The following is a 16977-nucleotide window of genomic DNA, read 5'->3' as shown; positions in this document are numbered from 1 at the left end:
TTACTGATTTATTTTTTGCCCTAATATGTGAAAAGCAGACTATCCAAACATCAGGAATGAACTGCAGGCATTAGCTGCTCTTCTCATTGTTCAGTTGCTAAGTTGTGTCTAGCCCTTTGCAGCCCCGTAGACCGCAGCACTCCAGGCTTCCCTGTCCTCCGCTATCTCCCAGAGTTTGCTCAAGTTCATGTCCATTGAGTCGGTGATGCCATCTAACCATCTTATCCTTTGTTACCCCCTTCTGCTTATGCCTTCAATGTTTCCCAGCATCAGGGTCTTTTCCAATGAGTTGGCTCTTTGCATCAGGTGGCCAAAGCATTGAAGCGTCAGTTTTAGCATCAGTCCTTCCAGTAAACATTCAGGGTTGATTTCCTTTAGGATTGACTGGTTGGATCTCCTTGCTGTCCAAGGGACTCTCAAGAGTCTTCTCTAGCAACACAATTTGAAGGCATCAATTCTTTGGTGCATAGCCTTTTTCATGGTCCAACTCTCACATCTGTACATGACTACTAGAAAAACCACAGCTGTAACTAAACAGACCTTTGTTAGCAAAGTGATGTTTCTGTTTTTTAATACACTGTCTAGGTTTGTCATAGCTGCTCTTCACTTCACTCTGTACCTAGTGTTTGACTTCTTATTTTAAAGTGAAAGTGTTAGTTGTTCAGTCGTGTCTGACTCTTTGCAACCGTATGGACTGTAGCCTCTGTCCGTGAAATTCTCCAGGCAAGAATACTGGAGTGGGTTGCCATCCCTTTTTCCAGGGGATCTTCCCAACCCTGGGATTGAACCTGGGTTTCCTGAATTGTAGGCAGATTCTTTACTGTCTGAGCCAATATCCTCGCATAATGGCATTTAGGGTATGGTTGTAAGTAAAATATTTACACTGAAAAAATATGTATGTGTTAGAAAACAAAATTCAACCCAGTAAATTTGAAGATACAATTGGCTTTATTCAAAGATTCATGAATCAGGCAGCCTCCCATCTAAGCAATTTTTATTAAATTTTAAAAACACCTAGTAATAGCCTCTTTTCCTTAATTATTCCTCAAAATTTCCTAAGGAAGATAGAATCCATTTCACGGGCTACATATGTAGAAAAGAAAAAACGAGACCAAACAAATTAAAAATCCATGTAGGATGCACCCCATGTTCACTGCAGCCCTATTCACATAGCCAGAATGTGGAAGCAACCTAAATATCCATTGACAGTGGAACGGATAAAGGAGATGTGGTGCATATACATATAATGGAATACTATTCAGCTATTAAAAAGAACAAATAATGCAATTTGCAGCAACATGAATGGACCTAGGGATTGTCATACTGAGTGAAGTCAGACAAAGAAAGACATATATGATATCACCTATATGTGGAATCTTAAAAAAATAGTACAAATTAAGTTATTCATAAAACAGAGTCACAGATGTAGAAAACAAACATGGTTACCAGGGGAGAAAGAAGGTGGGAGGGATAAATCAGGAGATTGGAATTGTCATATACACACTACTCTATATAAACTAGATAACTATATATAAAATAGATAAATAAGGACCTACTGTAGAGCACAAGGAACTCTACTCATTATCCTGTACTGACCTATATGGGAAAAGAATCTAAAAATGAGCAGATATATATATATATATATAACAGATTCACTTTGCTGTGCACCTGAAACTAACACAACATTGTAAACCAACGATACCCCAATAAAAATTATAAAATAAAGCTAACTTAAAAAAGATTGGATATATGTATATGTATAACTCATTCACTTTGCTATACATCTTAAACTTACACAACATTGTAAATCAACTATACTTAGCAAAAGATTTTTAAAAGAAAAAAATCCATGCAGGGTACAGAAGCTAACAGCTTTAAAAGAAGTGAAGACTTTCTAGAAAGCAGTGACTCTGGAGTGCATGTTTACTCTGTAGACTAATGAGACTTGGGCATTCTGAAGGAGAATGTTTTGAGCCCTTTCCATTACTAGAAACTGTTAAAATGGGTTATTGTCACTCTGCTTAATATAGTGGTGGTTTAGGAAAAAGCTAGCCTGGAGAGGGCAAAGTGTCTTTCACCAGAGGCTTCCAGAATCCCAATCAAACCCTTTAGCATGGGGTCATGAAAGCACCACCTTTTCATCACTACCATCACAGCTGTGGTTGTGTTGCTGTTATTGTTTAATCTCTCTGTGTTCAGCCTGCAATAATCACCATAATTCACCCTAATGTTATGTGATTAGCAGTCTCAGTTGTGGTGAAAATTAAACACCACTCACATAGCACTTGTGACCTTTCACCCCTCATGGAATGGGTCAGGGCTGCAATGGCTGAGAGACAAAATGCAGAAACTCACATGGTGCTGCCTGCACTCTCTCACGCTGGGGAATCAATGGAAATTTCATCTTCCAACCATATGTGTTGATCCCTCAGCAGCCATACTATGAAAGTTCAATTCTTCCACTTAATTTATTCTTATCCTGTGAAGATTGCAAAAGAATTTTGTAAAGTATTGCTGCAGTGCCTTAATACAGAGGCAAAGTGTCATTTTTAATAGCCAGAAATTCAATTTCATTCACACCATCATCTACAGATTAACTGAATATTGGACGTATTAAGAAGTTTGGCAAATTAGAAGCTTCTTGGTCTTACACTGAAGCCAGTACAGACAAGTCCACTGAAAAACAACTGGCAAGAATGTACAAATAACTATCATCCTTTTCTATAAGGAATACATTTCCTTACATGCTAGAGTTCTAAGTTTCGTAGAACACCGTTAATAGTAAACACTATAGGAATCTGTTATTAATTTACAGACTTTTCAGATTATAGCAATGATTAGAATTTGAAAATTATTTCCTGACAACTAATTATGGCAGGGTGAAAAAGTGGTAAATTTTTCAATATATGAATGTTTAGGCATTTATAGAATGTTGCTATTTATCATGCCTATACTTTTAACCAGATTTGACAATATGTGGCATGATGAGTTTAATTTTCTATAGCACAGTACAAACTCTGCATTTTTCCTAATTATAGCTTCCTACATGTCAGCTCAAATAGGAATAGACTCACTTGGTTCAGCTCAATTTCCACAGCCTGACAGGCACGGATATCAAAATTAATTCTAGAATGAAATTTCATAAAAGAAAATCCTATTTGACAAAAGAACTACTGAGCTTGAATCACAGTTGCATTTGCATTGTGAAGTCCCATTTTTATTTTTACTGTATATAAAATAATGCCAAAGGAGAGACTGAATACCCAGAGAGAGTTCATTTGAGGCATCCTGAGAGTATCTGCCATGTGCAAGTAAAGCAGAAGCCTTTTTTATGACATCTTCAGAACTTGACGATTGAATTACAGTTTTAGTAATCATCCGTTCCCCTTCTCCAGTGTCACTTCTTTTTGTAATATAGTGCATAGAAAAGACTTATGGTTCCAGTTTTATCAGCCTGCAATAAAAATATAACAACTATTGTATTAAATTATTTAAGTTGTAAACCATTGTGAAAAAGAAAAAGTTTTATCGACAGGCAGGCTGAAAAACTGATTATAATGGAGAGCCAAATGTATTGTGCTGATTATTCCCAATTTTTTCCCTAGTTTAGCATATTGTAAATCTTCAAGATATCTTTCAAAAAAGGTCTGGGTATGTAGGGTTCTTTCATTTGTTGCTTATTTAGAACTGGACATGGCAAGAGACAAACAAAACCTGTATAGTTCCAGGTATCAGTTTATTTTAGTAGAGTTGTGAATGCAAATGGAGTAAGGTATTTGCATATAATACAGAGATACTTAAGGTTATGCAATGGAACAACAAGGTTAATATAGAATATATTAAGGTTAATATAGAGGTATATCTCTCAAGATAATATAGACAGACATTATATGGATATGGAAATCACTCAGTTGTGTCCGACTCTTTGCGACCCCATATTCTGTAGCCTACCAGGCTCCTCCATCCACAGGATTTTCCAGGCAAGAGTACTGGAATGGGTTGCCATTTCCTTCTCCAGAGGATCTTCCCAACCCAGGGTTCGAACCCAGGTCTCCCGCATTGTAGGCAGACGCATTACCGTCTGAGTCACCAGGGAAGCCCAGACAAACATTAAGTATCAATAAAAAATGATAACTGAAAGAAATTTAAATGTAAAATGAATGCATTTCTCCAGAGTGATACAGACCCAAGAGACTGTCAAGTCTTTTCAGAATTTTTTTTTCTTATATTGATTTTACAGTCACTCAGTACTGCTACTTTCTATCAAATTATAGTATTCTGATGCTGTGTACAAAAGTTACTAGGCTAAGAACTTTTCTCACTCCAGTGTTCCTCCATTCCTCTAATAGGTATTTCTGTCTGTTGTTCAAGGGCTAAGTCATGTCCAACTCTTTGTGACCCCATGAATTGCAGCACACCAGGCTTCTCCATCCTTCACTATCTCCCAGAGTTTACTCAAACTCATGTCCATTGAGTTGATGATACCATTGAACCATCTCATCTTCTGTCACCCTCTTCTCCTCATGCTCTCAATCTTTCCCAGCATCAGGATTTTTTCCAAAGAGTTGGTTCTTCACATCAGGTGGCCAAAGTATTACAGCTTCAGCTCCAGCATCAGTCCTTCCAATGAATATTCAGGGTTGATTTCCTTTAGGATTGACAGGTTTGATCTCCGTGCAGTCCAAGAATCTTCTCCAGCACCACAATATGAAAGCATTAATTCTTCTGTGCTCAGCCTTTATTATGATCCAACTCTCACATCTGTACATGACTACTGGCAAAGTCATAGCTTTGACTATACAGACCTCTGTGGGTAAACTGATGTCTCTGCTTTTAATGTGCTTACTGTCTAGGTTTGTCATAGCTTTTCTTCCAAGGAGCAAGCGTCTTTTAATTTTGTGGCTGCTGTTATCATCTGCAGTGATTTTGGAGCCCAAGAAAATAAAATCTGTCACTGATTCCACTTTTTCCCCACCTGTTTGCCATGAAGTGATGAGACCAGATGCCATAATCTTATTTTTCTGAATGTTGAGTTTTAAACTAGCTGTTTCTTTTTTTAATTAACTCATTTTAATTGGATAAATCACTTTACAATATTGTAATGGCTTTTGCCATACATTACCATGAATCAGCCACAGGTATACATGTGTCCCCCCATAGTGAACACCCCTCCCATCTCCCTCGCTACCCTATCCCTCTGGGCTGTCCCAGCGCACCGGCTTTGGATGCCCTGCTTTATGTATTGAACTTGCACTGGTCATCTATTTTATATATGGTAATATACATGTTTCAATGCTATTCTCTCAAATCATCCCACCTTTGCCATGTCCCACTGAGTCCAAAAATCTGTTCTTTACATCTGTGTCTCCTTTGCGGCCCTGCATGTAGGATCATCGCCACTATCTTTCTAAATTCCATACATGTGCCTTAATATACAGTATTTGTCTTTCTCTTTCTGACTTATTTCACTCTGTGTAACAGACTCCAGGTTGAGACTATACTATATAAAGCTACAGTCATCAAGACAGTATGGTACTGGCACAAAGACAGAAATATAGATCAATGGAACAAAATAGAAAGTCCAGAGATAAATCCATGCACCTATGGATTCCTTATCTTTGAAAAAGGAGGCAAAAATATACAACGGAGGAAAGACAATCTCTTCAACAAGTGGTGCTGGGAAAACTAATCAACTATGTGTAAAAGAATGAAACTAGAACATTTTCTAATAACATTCACAAAAATAAACTCAAAGTGGATTAAAGGCCTAAATGGAAGACCAGAAACTATAAAACTCTTAGAGGAAAACATAGGCAGAACACTCTCTGACATAAATCACAGCAAGATCTTCTATGACCCACCTCCTCAGTTCAGTTCAGTTCAGTCACTCAGTCGTGTCCGACTCTTTGCGACCCCATGAATCGCAGCACGCCAGGCCTCCCTGTCCATCACCAACTCCTGGAGTTCACTCAGACTCACGTCCATCAAGTCAGTGATGCCATCTAGCCATCTCATTCTCTGTCGTCCCCTTCTCCTCCTGCCCCCAATCCCTCCCAGCATCAGAGTCTTTTCCAATGAGTCAACTCTTCACAGGCAGAGTACATCATGAGAAACGCTGGACTGGAAGAAACACAAGCCAGAATCAAGATTGCTAGGAGAAATATCAATAACCTCAGATATGCAGCTGACACCACCCTTATGGCAGAAAGTGAAGAGGAACTCAAAAGCCCCTTGATGAAAGTGAAAGTGGAGTGAAAAAGTTGGTTTAAAGCTCAACATTCAGAAAACGAAGATCACGGCATCCAGTCCCATCACTTCATGGGAAATAGATGGGGAAACAGTGGAAACAGTGTCAGACTTTATTTTTTGGGGCTCCAAAATCACTGCAGATGGTGACTGCAGCCATGAAATTAAAAGACACTTACTCCTTGGATGAAAAGTTATGACCAACCTAGATAGCATATTGAAAAGCAGAGACAAAAAAAAGAAAAACAGAGACATTACTTTGCCAACAAAGGTCCATCTAGTCAAGACTATGGTTTTTCCAGTGGTCATGTATGGATATGAGAGTTGGACTGTAAAGAAAGCTGAGCGCCGAAGAATTGATGCTTTTGAACTGTGGTGTTAAAGACTCTTGAGAGTCCCTTGGACTGCAAGGGGATCCAACCAGTCCATTCTGAAGGAGATCAGACCCACCACCTAGAGTAATGCAAATAAAAACAAAAATAAACAAATGGGACCAAATTAAACATACAAGCTTTTGCACAATGAAGGAAACTAAACCAGTTTTTTCATTCTTCTCTTTCATCCTCATCTTTAGTTCCTCTCTGCTTTCTGCCATTAGAGTGATATCATCTGCATACCTGAGGTTGTTGATTTCTCCTGGCAATTTTGATTCCAGCTTGTGATTCATCCAGCCCGGCATTTCACATTATGTACTCTGCATATAAGTTAAATAAACAGGGTGACAATATACAGCCTTGATATACTCCTTTCCCAATTTGGAACCAGACCATTGTTCCATGTCTGGTTCTAACTATTGCTTCTTGACCTGCATACAGGTTTCTCAGGAGACAGGTAAGGTGGCCCGGTATTCCCAACTCTTGAAGAATTTTCCACAGTTTGTTGTGATTCACACAGTCAAAGGCTTTAGCATAGTCAATGAAGAAGAAGTAGATTTTTTTTTCTGGCATTTGCTTGCTTTTTCTATGATACAATGGATGTTGGCAATTTGATCTCTAGTTCCTCTGCCTTTTCTAAATCCAGCTTGTACATCTAGAAGTTCTTGGTTCATATACTGTTGAAGGCTAGCTTGAAGAATTTTGAGCATTAGCTTGCCAGAAAGTGAAATGAGCACAATTGTATGGTAGTTTGAATATTCTTTGGCATTGCTTTTCTTTGGGCTGGAATGAAAACTGACTCTTTCCAGCCCTGTGGCCACTGCCTAGTTTTCCAAGTTTGCTGGCATATTGAATGCAGCACTCTCACAGCATCATCTTTTGGATTTGAGACAGCTCAGCTGGAATTCCATCACCTCCAGTAGCTTTGTTCATAGTGATGCTTCCTAAGGCCCACTTGACTTCACATTCCAGGATGTCTGACTCCAGGTGAGTGATCACATCATCATGGTTATCTAGTTCATTAAGACCTTTTTTGTATAGTTCTTCCATGTATTCTTGCCACCTCTTCTTAATGTCCCTGACATTTCTGTCCTTTATTGTGCCCATCTTTGCATGAAATGTTCCCTTGGTATTTCCAATTTTCTTGAAGAGATCTCTAGTCTTTCCCATTCTTTTGCTTTCCTCTATTTTTTTGCACTGATCACTGAGGAAGGCCTACTTATCTCTCCTTGCTATTCTCTGGAACTCTACATTCAGGTGGGTGTATCTTTCCCTTTATCCTTTCCCTTTCGCTTCTCTTCTTTTCTCAGCTATTTGTAAACTGTTAATTTGTCTGTCTGTCTAGTACCATATCTCCTCCAGAACTTTCTGTCCATAAGGTGCCTCCTTTCCCTTGCACCTATAGGCCACACCTAGGGATCCTGGAGCATTTTCTGGTTTGGTCAGAATGTTGACATTTAACACTTTTGCTCTCCCACACTCCACTCCCTTTCTGCCTCCACAATTGCTGGATATTGAAACAGCTCAAATCAGTCACTCATACCTACCCTCCCCCTCACACACACACAAACACACACAGACGCCTCCTAGCCACCTGGAAGAAAAAAGGGATCCCCTTGACTAAATAATCAGACATTTCTTTAAAGGAAATTAGAATATGGAAGCCCTATATTTCCACCGAGTAAATCAAATCATACAGAGGATTCACAAAAACTATGGGTTAATGGATCCTTTAGTCTTGTGCACAACAGTAATCCTGGCTCTCTTACCTGCTACCACAGATGTTTTCTCTAATCTAGACTCAACAACAAACTGGCCATATTCTCACTTTGATGGTGATTATAATAATGCAATTTCTATGTGCCAGGCCCTTTACATTAACTTATTCAACCCTTATACCATACCCATGAAATATGTATTATTCTGATTCTACAGATATTTAAGACATTTAAGTCTTGCTCAAAGTGGCATAGCTAAAAAGGGTCAGAATTATGATTCAGATTAAGCACATGGCATCCACATGCTTACCAAGTATACTACATTAATACAGAGTGATTCAATCTCTAAGTCATCATCACAAAAAGGAAAGAGTAGGATTAAAAAGAAGTGTGTTAGAGTGAAATGGTTTTATAAAGAAATTAAATTAATGTAAGCATTTAAAAAAAAAAAAGGAAAAAAAAAAGAAAAATAAAAAGAAGTGTGGAAGACCTGGTGTTCCTCTCTGGCTTCTCCTCTTCACTCCTTTGTCATACATTTGCTGAGTACAGGTAATGTGCCAGTCTATCCTTGGTCTGAGAGTATAAAGAATAACATATGGTTACTGCCCTCATTATCCATTGAGAAGGAAAACCAGGTAGACAGCTGTAGTTCAGTATGATGTTGTAATTGAAAAACATAAACAAGGCATTATGGGAAGACTGGGAAGAAAATAAAGCCCAAGGAATTCAATGCTTTTACTAAACTTATTGACAGTCTATCTCCAGGAAAAGAGTAGGTTTTCTAAGGGAGAATCCAGACTAGCTCCATTCTAAACTAAGTTTTATGAAAAGTAACTGTCTGCTTGCTCTCCCTACACTAAAAAGGAAAAATACTAGCTAGGTCAACTCCATTCATTTACTTGAAATCAGAAATCATTTACTTCCTTCTTCCTTCCTCACCTACAGTTTTATGAGGCAGGACTCAGATCAATTTGGACAATTTCAATCAGCAGTCTGGAACTGGCCACTTCCCTGACATCTAGACTCCCTAAAGGTACATTGCTTTGTTTAATTAGATCCTCCTACACCTTCCCTTCCAGTTCCACAGCAATGAGACTTGAAATTAAGTAAGCAAAGACACATGGATAACTGGTCTTTACTATTGATTCCTATTATTGAGACATTATACCAAGCTGGTTTTATTATATATACATGGCCCAGGAGTAGTGAACCATACTGTTTCTTCCATACTTCCAGAAAGCACTAGATACTTCCTATTATTTATATTATTAAAAACCATGAACTTGAATTCAGAGTGCAGCAGTCAGTAGAGGTACCAGTCATTATGTTTAGCTTCCTAAATAGATAGCAGAGTTTCATTGTTGTTGTTGTTCAGTCACTAAGTCATGTCTGACTCTTTGCGACCCCATTAACTGCAGCATGCCAAGTTTCCCTGTCCTTCACAATCCCCCAGAGTTTGCTTAAACTCATGTCCATTGAGTCAGTGATGCCATCCAACCATCTCATTCTCTGTTGCCCCCTTCTTCTCCTGCCTTCAATCTTTCCCAGGATCAGGGTTTTTTCCAGTGAGTCAGCTCTTCACATTAGGTAGCCAAAGAATTTCATAGGAGAGCCAGAAATTGAAAACACCTTAGAAAAGCCAAGCCACAAAACTTCACAAACAATCCAGGAGAGCTAAAATCTCTTTTCTTTTCTCCTGAGTAACCCAGGTTCCTTTCTCTCTTACCTAAGAATAGCTAGTATCTTTGTAATAAAAGTCTATTCATTTTTCAATCAAGTCAAGAAACAAACAGTGTTTAGACCCTGGCAACAAAATCTATGGTATTACAACTAGAAAGGTCTAGAAAACAAGGTTACCTGACATACCTTGAATAAAGAAGGCTATTAGGAGCTTCAGCCAGAACAGGGGATGAAGGAAAGAGCATCTTCAGATGTTTGACCTACTGTGATGAGATCAGCTAACCAAAGACCAGGCCTGTGTGCTACCCAGCAGATCACTATGGATGCCCAGGTTGGGGTTAAAAAGTTCCTAAAGACAAATGTGTTGGAGAAGACTCTTGAGAGTCCCTTGGACTGCAAGGAGATCCAACCAGTCCATTCTGAAGGAGATCAGCCCTGGGATTTCTTTGGAAGGAATGATGCTAAAGCTGAAACTCCAGTACTTTGGCTACCTCATGCGAAGAGTTGACTCATTGGAAAAGACTCAGATGCTGGGAGGGATTGGAGGCAGGAGGAGAAGGGGACGACAGAGGATGAGATGGCTGGATGGCATCACTGACTCGATGGACGTGAGTCTGAGTGTACTCCGGGAGTTGGTGATGGACAGGGAGGCCTGGCGTGCTGTGATTCATGGGGTCGCAAAGAGTCGGACACGACTAAGCAACTGAACTGAACTGAACTGAAAGACAAATGAAGAATAACCACCTGACCCAAGAACTGCTAAGAATAATATTTATTCAGGGAATCTATCTATCTGCAGGACCTGGACCTGGAGTTTTCATTTAATGAGAAAAGATAAGAACACTATAACCTGCACTTCAGAAAAGACCTGAAAGGCAAACAAAGAAAGGAGACACACACATATAATCTCAAGAAAAGAAACATTTCTACAAAGGAAAGAATATATGATAGTTTGAGGCAACCAATCAGAGATCAGCTGGTTTCATTTGCAGGAAAATGTCCTACAGAAATAAATATTCGGTAACTAGATACAGCAAGCCTTGAAGATAGAAACCACTTTTGTTTACCATAGGAGATTATAAATGTGAACATATCTATGAATAATAACTAGCACTACTGATAATGCAATAATCTCTTACCTTTACATATAACTCAGACAATAAGTGATAACGTCTTTGAATACAAGGGACAATGAATTTGTGTGAGGGACTTAGTTGAAAGTACTGGTTTGTTTCACACCAGCTGTCAAATAGGCCTCTCAAAACTCCTTTAAGTATTGGAAACAGTGACCTGGGGATGAAAGGCCTGTAGCCCAGGAACTGATCCCTTGAGCCACCCAGATCTCGTCACTGACGATACTGATTAATCCATGCTGACAAACCAGATTTGAATCAATAGAAATTATCTGTAACAAGAAACTAATTGTGTATTTAGTAAGTTCAGGGAAATTTTGGATGGCTTTAAATTTATATGGAAAAGACTCTATTGACTTTTGGAATCAAAATTCATACCACCTTAAGGCAATACTGCCTTGGGTTGTAATAACTTATGGTGTTCTATTTTCTCTCTTGAGTAACGTATGGTCTGAAGGCATGTAATCTGTTTACTCGTAGACTATGAAAATTCTGTAATTGTTATTTATGGGGACTTAAGATCTATGTACATAATGAGAAAAGCACAGAACATGTACCTCTTATACTACTTTCATACAAAACATCCCTGTTTAAATGAACCAGCAAATCACAGCCAATTTCAAGCCACTTTACAATCTCAGTTCAAATTATGCAGTGGCTTAGAATAGTAAAAAGATGTCCCTAAAGTTGCATCATCTTTAGGAGACAGGAGACCTCAGGTGTTAGAGAGCTGCTGAGAGGCAAAGTGGATGAACCAATGAACCAGTGCTTAATTTATATTGTACTTTTCACACAGGAAGATTATCTAGGCCTCCAGTACACCTACACGTGAATCCATGTGTGACATCTAACTCTTCACTTAATTTCCTTATGGACCATTTTTCTGGAAAGGAAGATGGAAAATTTCAGCCAGCCACAAATGGACTGAGACCCTCCAATCTCATTTCACATCGAGCAGGTGTCCCAGACAGGGTTTGAAACTGAGCTACAAAGGTGAAAAAAAGAGAGAGAAAATACTAATAGAGCTAAACAAATGGCCCTTCATAGGAGCTACGGCATCAGCTCAAACTAGGTTTGTCTTAGTATCTAGAGTAAAGCCTTCCCTCGTGCTCTTTGCAATTCAGTAGTATTAAAATCCTCTTTTTAGCAGAAACTGCTAACATATCTAACAGAAGGACCTTACTAATCGTTTCTCTCTCAAGGAGGAAAAAAGTCTAAAGGCCAGAGCTTGAGGTCACAGGTCTATGAGGGAATGTGGCAAGGTCTGTACTTTATCAAATGCAGGAGCCACAAGAAACCTTCACCTCTTAACCAGGTTGCTCTTTTTGTGGCCAAAAACAGAACTCTTCAAACCATTCTTTGCCTTAGATAGATAAAAATCCCTCTGAATATTCACCAGACCCCCTCTAGCATGACTGCATTGGTTATATTAAGGATTTTAGGCAGACTATTAGGATTTGTTCTGAATAGTTGCGCCACGGTACCAAGCACATGTAGGGCAATAGGTGAAAAGGTAAAGAACCTCTGTTTAATAGAGTTTACATGCTGTATGGGTCTAAATTGTTTAGCTGCCTGATAGAATTTTTATAAAGCCTAAAATAAATATCCATAAACTTAACAGATATGCAGGAGAACTTAAAAAACTGCTTGTTTTTTTCCTTTAAAGGTCACACTTTTTTCCCATAACAGTAAACAGCATGATAAAATGCCTTCAATATATCATAAATTATGGAAAATAACTACTGACTTTTCAAGATAGTTTAGGATATAAATACTTGGATAGTAATGCTATAGATGGTTTTCAAATATGAGTGAGAAGTATTTCCAAACTCATCACTGTTCAAATAAATTATGAATGTGATATAAATTAAAAATTAGAATATTAGCCACACTTAGAAAAAATAGTTCTAGAATAGTCCATTTACTCATTACATACATTGATTTGAAATTGTACAGATTTGAAAACCACTGACAATGGACCTAGGACCACTATTAATATATCTGAAAATCTATTTGATTTTATCCTTTGGCTGTCTCCCTGGTTCAGTGGTATCACCTAAAGATTCAAGTAATCCCTCAGTCCACTAATGTGTTTACCAAATATCCTAACTGATACCATTTAAAAGAAATAACAAAATAAAAGTAACCTTAAGAAGATATAACAGTAGTATCCTAGGCTGTCTTCAAAAATTTTCCCTATTCTCTAAACCACATCTCCAGCCCTGACTTGTCACAGAGCCCCATTCCTGTGTGTCATCTATGTATAACATATTTCCAATTGAATTTTCCTCAGTATCTCAGACATTATAAACCAGGGAAGAGCAATCTATGACCCATGGCCAACTTTGGCCAGCAGTCTGTTTTTGTAAAGGCGTATTAAAACTCAGCTACCTATATTAATTTACATATGTCTGTGGCTTCTTTTGCCCTACAGTGACACAGTTGAGCAACAGATCATACAGTCCACAAAGTCCTTTACAGAAAAAAATCTGTCAATCTGTTATAAACACAAAAGAAAACTTACGATCTTTTCCCTAAAACATGTGCCTCTCTTCAGTTCCTACTTCCTGTTGTTGTTTAGTTGCTGTCATATCTGACTTTTGCGACCCCATAGACTGTAGCCCACCAGGCTCCTCTGTCCGTGGGATTTCCCAGGCAAGAATACTGGAGCGGGTTGCCATTTCCTCCTCCAGGGGATCTTCCTGACCGAGGGATAGAACCTGCGTCTCCTGCCTTGGCAGGTGGATTCTTTACCACTGAGCCACCAGGGAAGGTACAACTATAACTCTAATTTGGGGGCTTATCATGACACATTCATTTTATTGCCTAGCCTCCATTCTAGTTATATACTGCTGCGTAACAGAACACTCCAAACATAATGACTTAAAAAACCACCATTGTTTTATATCTCATGATTCTATGAATCAGAAATTTGGCCAAGATTCTGCCGGGCAATTGTTCTGCTCCATTTAGCATGAATGAGAGTTGCTCATTGGAATTTATCTGATAGCTGGCTTGTCTGGAGGGCTCAAGGCAGCTTCATTCACATGTCTGGTGCCTTCATGGGGACAGCTGGACAACTGGATTCAGCTGGGCCCTTTTGCTTGCCCTGTAGTCTTCAGTTTCACTCATCTGACACCACCATTCCTTGGTGACTTTCACTGTGTATATCTTCCCTATGTTTGAGTTTGTTGAGGATGCTTTTGCTTGGCTCCTGTCTCCCAGAGTTTCCAGCACAGTGTCACTAAGCACTCAAATGTTATCCTATTAATAGGCTTTAACTTATGACCTGTTTGCTTCAAAATAATATCTTCTAGGCCTGACTAATTCTGTTATGCATCAGGGCTAGGATAATCTGCACTCCTGAAGAGCATCCTAAGGGAATTTAGGAGTGTTTTTCTGTTTAGTGCTACTATTACCTTTTGCCAGCCTGGATGAACATACTATGACAGAGACAGAGAGAGAGTAATTAGGGGTAGGGGTGGGGAAGAAGAACACAGGGTATAACTCAGTGTCATATATGAAGTAGATACCAAATAAATATTAAATGAAGACGATAAGCCCACATCATGACTGATGGATTTGTGCGGAGAAGCCAATGAATGACATTTTTAAACACGCTATAGTCCTTTGGGCACTTTTATAAAGCTCAATTAATTCTGGTATTAAGGAACAAATATAATTTATATCATTCTAAATAAAATCATAACAAAGGGGAGAAAAGTACCATAGAAAAGTAGGTATAATTAGCTAATTTAAAATTCAATCTCTTACTATGTTACTGAATCTGCGTTTGTTTATAGTTTCCCTAGAACCTTAACAGTGCCAGAAACATGAAGGTTAGTCAAGGAATACAATTCTTTGAAGCTATCTACTTGCCATGCTAGTATTCTATATGCTATAAACCCAAATAGATGGTGTTCCTGGCATGTAGTTACAAAACTATCTGAAGAAAAGGACTATTTTAGGCAAAATTAGGGGTTATATTTTGCAAAGTAACTAGAAATAAGAAAAGTTTGCTGTAATATTTACTGCTTTAGAACCCTCCTCCCCGCCACAAAAAGAATCTCTATTTTTTTTTATTTTAATTGGAGGCTAATTACTTTACAATATTGTAGTGGTTTTTGCCATACATTGACATGAATCAGCCATGGGTGTACATGTGTTCCCCATCCTGAACCCACTTCCCACCTCTCTCCCCATCCCATCCCTCTGGGTCATCCCAGTGCACCAGCCCTGAGCACCCTGTCTCATGCATTGAACTTGGACTGGCGAAGATTCTCTATTTTGGACCAGAATATAGCTCCATGTGAATTGTTAAGATCTGGTATTACTTAACTTCACTTCTGGTGTTTTAAGATGACATCAGAAGGAGCCTTGCCTTTTCTTACAGAAAAGCCTAATGGCTAGCTAATTCTGGAAACGAATTTCTTCCCTGCTGCTATTCTTAGCCAGAGACAGTCATTTGAATGCTTTACACACACACACACACACACACACACAAAGGCCTCAAGCCTCCTCCTGTTTCACCTTTTCATAGCTCAGTGATCATTTAGAAAGCAGACTTGTTCCAGACAGCTTTAATTAAACTGTACCAAGGAAGCAGATAGATGTCAATGGGAATGATCCATAACATGAGGCTAAGCATGTATTTAACACTGTTCCATCCAGTTCAATCACCTTCTAGCATTTCAGTGGCTTTATATTCATGTGGCAAAGAATGAATGTGTATATGTGTGTTTTTTTAATCCATCCCATTAGTGGCCATATGCTTGGGCTTCAATGGATATAAGAACTGTCTGCAATCTGCCAGGGATTTAGGGACATCAATAATTTGTGAATAGTCATGTTGGTACTGGTCGAAGGGTTAAGTGCTCTGCACACCAGGGGCACCTCTTAGGGGATCTGAACTCTTAGTTGACTGTTAGGGACCTTATCCCCTGTGGGGCTTCCTACTACATGCTGCTTGTCAGATACATCCAGCTGTAGCTGGGAAGCATTATCAGCTTGGGGATTTAAAGATCTGTGTTAAGTACTGATAGAATGGTATCTTTGAGTTAAAAAGCGGGGAGTATATTGTGGCAAACTCAAGGAGGTTTTCACGGTCCATGTGAAGCATATGTTCTCTCCTTTTGCATGTTCTTTCATATATTCCTCATGGCTAAATAACACAGCATCCTTCTGAGAAGAGTTTATATTTAACATTTGCTCCCACAGTTGTCTGGTAGATTAGACTGTGTCAGTCAAAGTAGAAAGACAAATGTCTCTTTAAGAGAAATTTTGCCATAAAAGGCTTTTCTTCCTATTCCCCTAAAGAAGATGAGGGACAGGTAACGTGAATGAATTTTGAAGTACTGGTCTTCCCTGAAGATTTCTCAAATAAGGTTATTTTAATACTGAAAGAAACAGAGATCACATAAAACCTTTTGCCTTATGTGTTAGCCCGTGACTTCATGTCCACCTAAAGCCTTGTCTGTCTTACTCACTATTGCAGCCCCTGCACTTGGCACAGTGCCTGGCAGATGAAAGTGAAAGAGAAAGTGAAGTCGCTCAGTTGTGTCTGACTCTTTGCGATCCCATGGACTGTAGCCCACCAGGCTCCTCAGTCCATGGAATTTTCCAGGCAAGAGTACTGGAGTGGGTTGCCATTTCCTTCTCCAGGGGATCTTCCCAACCCAGGGATCAAACCTGGGTCTCCGGCACTGCAGGTAGACACTTTACCATCTGAGCCAAGTACTTAACAAATGCTTGTGGGACGAAAGGATGGATGGATAGATGGGAGAAAGAGAGGAAGGGAAGAAAACACTTGGGGGAATTCTTTTGTAA

The 16977-nt window shown here is 39.0% G+C and overlaps 1 long non-coding RNA gene across 5 annotated transcripts in view; it reads right to left on the bottom strand.

The window, feature by feature from the left end:
- The window catches only part of LOC109564905 (uncharacterized), a 137412-nt gene that overhangs the window by 22591 nt on the left and 97844 nt on the right, over window positions 1-16977 (bottom strand). The window contains exons 4-5 of one of the 5 annotated variants that reach the window (XR_011568791.1): window positions 3264-3454; window positions 2356-2479 (exon numbers count right to left, since the gene is read on the bottom strand). The exons of 3 other annotated variants lie outside the window; for them this stretch is intronic. This is a non-coding gene — a long non-coding RNA (uncharacterized lncRNA). The remainder of the gene's footprint in view (window positions 1-2355; window positions 2480-3263; window positions 3455-16977) is intronic. One more of the 5 variants, XR_011568790.1, reaches the window with a different exon arrangement.

Source organism: Bos indicus, chromosome 10, assembly GCF_029378745.1.
Source record: "Bos indicus isolate NIAB-ARS_2022 breed Sahiwal x Tharparkar chromosome 10, NIAB-ARS_B.indTharparkar_mat_pri_1.0, whole genome shotgun sequence".
NCBI classification, from domain to species: domain Eukaryota; kingdom Metazoa; phylum Chordata; class Mammalia; order Artiodactyla; family Bovidae; genus Bos; species Bos indicus.
The sequence above is the reverse complement of the archived record's forward strand: the minus strand, read 5'-3'. Positions and strand labels throughout refer to the sequence as shown.